The following is a 6201-nucleotide window of genomic DNA, read 5'->3' as shown; positions in this document are numbered from 1 at the left end:
GTGTGCTCATGGAGACAGCAGAGCTTCTGCTCTCACAGCTGCAGGCTCCAAGCACATTCCCTCCGCCACAGCATCGATGGCATCATAGGCACCCCACCTCAAGAACCATAACATTTAACATTACCACTGCTACCTTCAGAATCACAGAGCTCACTCCTGCCCGACACACCTTCCGTCTCCCGACCAACCAATGGTTTAAGCACTCAGCTGATGATATCACCTTTTCTCATTTAAAAAAATTAATTTACGAGATGTGGACGTCGCTGGCTAGGGCAGCATTTATTGCCCATTCCTAGTTGCCCTTCAGAAGGTGAGTTGCCTTCTTGAATCACTGCAGTCCTTGAGGTGTAGGTGCACCCACTGTGCTGTTAGGGAGGGAGTTCCAGCATGTTGCCCCAGTGATAGTGAAGGAGCGCCGATATATTTCCAAGTCAGGATGGTGACTGACTTGGAGGAGAATGAAATGAACCGCCAGGTGGTGGGGTTCCCAGGTATTTGCTGCTCTTGTCCTTCTAGATGGTAGTGGCCGTGGGTTTGGAAGGTGCTGTCTAAGGAACCTTGGTGAATTACTACAGTGCGTCCTGTAGATGGTACACACGGCTGCCACTGTTTGTCGGTGGTGGAGGGTTTGAATGTTTGTGGAAGGGGGAGCAATCAAGCGGCTACTTTATCCTGCATGGTGACAAGCTTCTTGAGTGTTGTTGGAGCTGCAGTCCTCCAGGCAGGTGGAGAGTATTCCATTACACTACTGACTTGTGCTTTGAAGATGATGGACAGGCTTAGGGGGGTCAGGGGTGAGTTACTTTCCATAGGATTCCTAGCCTTTGACCTGCCCTGGTAGCCACAGTATCAATATGGCTAGTTCAGTTCAGTTCCTGATCAATGGTAATCCCCAGGATGATGATTGTGGGGGATACAGCAATGGTAATGCCATTGAATGTCAAAGGATGGTGGTTAGATCCTCTCTTGTAGGAGACGTTCATTGCCTGGCACTTGTGCTGTGCGAATAAAACTTGCCACTTCTCAGCCCAAGCATGGATATTGTCCAGGTGTTGCTGAATTTGGATATGGACTGCTTCATTATCTGAGGAGTCATGAATGATGCTGAACATTGTGCAGTCATCTGCAAACATCCCCACTTCTTTTTTATTTATTATTCCTCTATCAGAGTTACAAAGCCAGAGCTCAGAGTGTGGACAGGGACAAACCCCTAATCCAGCTCCTTGCCTGCTCCAAAAACAAATTCAAATTGAATCCAATTCATGGCCCCCACAAGAAAGACAAACCAGATCCAGGCATTACACCTGATCTCACGCTCATCTTAACCAAAATGCAGAGAAGCGATAACATACCCACTTCTGACCTTATGATGGGAGGGAGGTCATTGAGAAGCAGCTGAAGATGGTTCAGCCTAGGACACGACCCTGAGAAACTCCTGCAGTGATATCCTGGAGCTGAGATGATTGACCTCTAACCACCACAACCATCTTCCTTTGTGCCAGGTATGACTACAACCAATGGAGAGTTTTCCTTCTGATTCCCATTGACTCCAGTTTAGCTAATGCTCCTTAATGCCATACTCGATCAAATGCAGTCACACGCACCTCGGGCGTTTTTTACGGCGAACAGCGATTCTCCGCAGGCCGAATACCGCGGAGTTTACAGCCGTTTTCACGGCCGCGATCACACCTGCTTTCAGCGTTCGTGAAAACGCCGCAAAGTGCCCGTCCCGGACAACCATGGCACCGATTAGCACGGCCGCACCACGGGTGGCATGGGCCTGCGATCGGTGGGCACCGATTGCGGGCAGCGGGTCCGATACCCGCGCACTATTTGTTCTTCCGCGCCCCGCAGGATCAGTCCGCGGGGCGGCTGAGGGGCATGACGACCCGCGCATGCGCGGGTTTGATGCGTCTGCGTGATGACGTCATCTGCGGGTTGGAGCCGTCCAACCCGCGCATGCGCGCTGACATCATCGTGTGCGTCAGCCGCCGTGACTCTTGGCGGGCGGAGTTAGCGACGTTCGCTAACTCCGCGTCGCCGTGATTCCCCGGGCCCCGATACTAGCCCCGCCCGCGGGGGAGAATCGGGTCCCGGGACGGAGCTCCGAGGCTGGCGTGAAACACGGCCAGTTTCACGCCAGCCTTCACGGCACGCCGGATTTGCGGAGAATCGCGCCCCTCATCTCTGAACTCTCACCTCGGATTTCTGATATGCCACTGATTATCATGGGGTTGCAGATGCCAAGTAGCCACCTCGTGAACTCCTGCTCTTCTGTCAGGTTCTTATTGTATGGCACTCAACTTCCAGTCAAAGAGTTCTCCCAGATATTATAGACCAGAAGAGCCAAAGGGAAATGTAAATTTAAAAACTCAGATAACGCAGCGGCGTTAGGACACAATCACAGCCATCTGAGGTGACTACATTTTACAACACCTGATAATTAGTAAACTCAATGGGTGCAATTTTCCAGCCTCGTTACATTCGCGCTCAAGTGTAACAAGGCCAGATAATCACGGGAGAGACCAAAAACAGGAAGCACGTCACGCGCCAAACAGTTTGCGATGCAACCAGCCTGCTCCCCTAGGCAAATTAGCAATCTCGCCGTAGCATGGCGAGAAAACAATTAAGCCCTATTTCCATACAATTAACGAGAGCCACCTGTCATCCAATGGCCTCCTCTCATTCACCGGCCTCCCCAGCAAGTGCTGACGCTGGCGCCGCTTCGTACTCCTTTTTAAAACGTGAACATTTAAAATAAATAAATTTAGAGTTCCCAATTCATTTTTCTTTTTCAATTAAGGGGCAATTTAGATTGGTATTTAGCAACTCAGTAGTTTTTTCAGCATCCTTCCTGGAGAAGCGAGCCTCTGATTGGACAAGCGTAGAAAGCAGAGTCCTGGGAAGAGAGGGCCTCAGAACGGAACTCAGGGCACACGAGCTGGAATGTGGGATGCATCAGAGTAGGCTTCGAGGGAGGGGGGGGGGTTCGCAGAACGAGCCCCGGGGGAACGGCCAAGCAGGTCTTGTTGGAGGGCCAAGAGTGGACTTCATGGCAAGGCAGACCAGGCCTCGGGGGGTTGGCAGGGTGGGGGGGGGGGGGGGGGGGGGGCAGAGCGATCTCGGGGAGGGGGCAGAGTGGACCACGGGAGAGGGACAGAGCAGGCCTCGGAGGAGGGGGTCTGCAAAGTGGCTGGGGGGGAAGAGCGGCCTCAGGGAGGGGGCAGAGTAGACCACAGGAGGGGGTAGGAACAGGGCTGGCCTTGGGGATGGCAGAGTGAGTCTCAGAGGGGGTGGCATAGTGGGTCTCGCCCCCCCCAAGGCATAGTGAGCCTTGAGGGCATTGGGTAAAGTAGGCCTTGAAGCAGGAACCAGAGCACATCTCTGAGCATGAGAGGAGGGCAGAGTGTGTGTGAGAAAGGAACACACAATGTACGTGAAAGAGGGGGAGTGTGTGTGGGAGATGGTGATGTGTGTGAGGGAGATGCGTGCATTTGTGTGTGAGGGAGAGAGGTATATGCGTCTGTGTGGAGTCTGCACGTCCTCCCCCTGTGTGCGTGGGTTTCCTCCGGGTGCTCCGGTTTCCTCCCACAGTCCAAAGATGTGCGGGTTAGGTGGATTGGCCATGCTAAATTGCCCGTAGTGTCCTAATAAAAGTAAGGTTAAGGGGGGGGTTGTTGGGTTACGGGTATAGGGTGTATACGTGGGTTTGAGTAGGGTGATCATGGCTCGGCACAACATTGAGGGCCGAAGGGCCTGTTCTGTGCTGTACTGTTCTATGTTCTATGTTCTATATGAGTATCATTTCTCCAGCATTACTCCTCCCATTAAAAATGACAAAAGACAAGATTTTTTAAAAATAAATAACTTTTTAGATCACCCACTTTTAAAGTGGATACTACTTCCAGGGGTTAATGTTAAGGGGCAATGGGAGGGTAGCTTGACCAAGGGTTAATGTTAGGGGGGGCATGAAGCTGATGAATGTGATTGTGACTGTGTGCCTCTTCCTAATTCCCAATATATGCATAGATATAGCTAGAAAAGACTGGTTTGTATTTGATTCTGTGTTCACATCTATTTTGCGGCAAAAGGCTGGGCATTGACACTAACAGAATGCTTGAGGTTTCCTGATGCTCTTGATAGGTCACTAGGAGTTTCATTGCTCAAAAGGTTTGGGGAAAGCCTGCATTGCATTGGTCAGCCTTCCCAAAAACTATGCAAGTCATTTGAAGTCTGTTATGGGCCAGGGTTTAGAGAACCCCAAAGTGTATCATGGAGTTCACCTGACCCACAACTTTTAATAGATTGTGGGATGGGGAGCACACGACCCACTCTACAGGTGTGGTACAGCAGAAATAGAAAAAGTATTTTTTAAAGCAAAACAATATTTATTCTATGAACTCAAGTTAACCTTTTTAAAACAAACAGTGAACATCTTAGCAACCATTAATTCAAATATAACCCCCAAAGAATACAACACTAAGTAATCCGTAAGCTGTCCTTTTAACATCCAGAAGACATAACAAAAACTTTAACAGAAGCACATCGGGTTAAAGTCACCACTGAGAGCAGTTATTAGTTTTAAATCACCAAAGGATCGATTTACAGTTTTTAGATTACAGAGAGGGAGACTAATACCCCTTCTGGCTGTGACTGCAGCTATCCAGCTCTTAAAGAGAAACTAAAACACACCCTGCAGCAAACAGCCTAAAACTAAAGTAAAAAGCTGACAGACAGTCCACTCTCTGACATCATTGCAGTAATAAACACCCATTTCTTAAAGGTACTCTCACTACAGATATTTATATACACACCCATTTATAAACACCCATTTCTTAAAGGTACTCTCAGATGACAAGTCACATCTTTAAAAAATAGTTGTACAAAGAAAAGCACAGGAACAGGCCCTTCGGCCCTCCAAGCCTGCGGCGATCACATGTCCTATCTCAACTAACCGCCTGATGCCTTCTATACCCCATCTGTTCACATGTCTATCTAGATAAGTCTTAAAGGTCGCTAACGTGTCTGCCTCAACCACCTCACTTGGCAGTGCATTCCAGGTCACCACCACCCTCCGCAGTAAAGAATGCCATAGATTCATTAACCTCGGAGAGAACTTTCTCATCTGTTTTAAAATGGGTGACCCCTTACTCTGAGATTATGCCCTCTGGTCTTAGACTCTCTCACAAGAGGAATCATCCTTTCTAGACAGAAAAAGCTTGCAGTTGAAGGAGACAGATGCTTTGCTGTCCATTTCAAGACTGCTTTCATGTTTTGCTGCATTTTTAGAGACATCCACAATCATGGTGCCATTTACCGTACTATTTGCAATTTGACAAAACCAAAGCTGCTTTCATGCAAAGGTTGCATTTTAATCTCAGTTTCATCCAACTGGGTTAAATCTGCTGCAAATAGAGACAGCTTGCAATTGAATACAGTGGACACCTTGCCCAGGAACATTGTTGGAATAGACTTGGTGCGTCGGTGCATCATCTCCGTGGTCATTTAGGTCAGTGTATGGTTTCCTTTAGTGCAGAGTGTGTACGTTCTCCTCGTGTCTGCGTGGGTTTCCTCCGGGTGCTCCTCCCAAAAGATGTGCTGTTAGGAAATTTGGGCATTTTGACTCCCTCTGTACCCGAACAGGCTTTGTGCCGACATCCAGCTCTACCTCGGAGTTCAGGAAAACTCTGAAGTGAGCCAAACCGCCGCCATTTCAAACACAGTGGCCCCGCCCCCACCAGTCCGGCCAGCGCCCTGCTCTCGCGCGGTGCCCTTCCCCCCACGGGCAGCCAATCAATCTGGCTCTCATGCGCTGCCCCTCCCCCCGGACGCCCGCCAGCCAATCAGTCCGGCTCTCGCGCGATGTCCCTCCCCCCGGCAGCCAATCAAGCCGACTCTCGCTCCCTCCCCCCCCCCCGCAGCGAATCCGGCTCGCGCGATGCCCCTCACGCCGGCAGCCAATCCATCCGGCTCTCGCGCTATATCCTTTCCCCCCCCCAGCCGCCCACCAGCCAATCAATGCGGCTCTCGCGCGTTGCCCCTACCCCCGGCCGCCCGCCAGCCAATCAATCCGGCCAGCGCCCGATGCCCCTCCCCCCTCAGCCGCCAGCCATCCGTTTGTTTCCATGGCGACGATGAATGCCGGATTCCTAACTGCAATTTCAAATCGGCGGCGGTTGGGGCGGGACTTCGCGCGAGAAC

Source organism: Scyliorhinus canicula, chromosome 17 (genome assembly GCF_902713615.1).
Source record: "Scyliorhinus canicula chromosome 17, sScyCan1.1, whole genome shotgun sequence".
NCBI classification, from domain to species: domain Eukaryota; kingdom Metazoa; phylum Chordata; class Chondrichthyes; order Carcharhiniformes; family Scyliorhinidae; genus Scyliorhinus; species Scyliorhinus canicula.
This window is presented reverse-complemented; position numbering follows the sequence as displayed.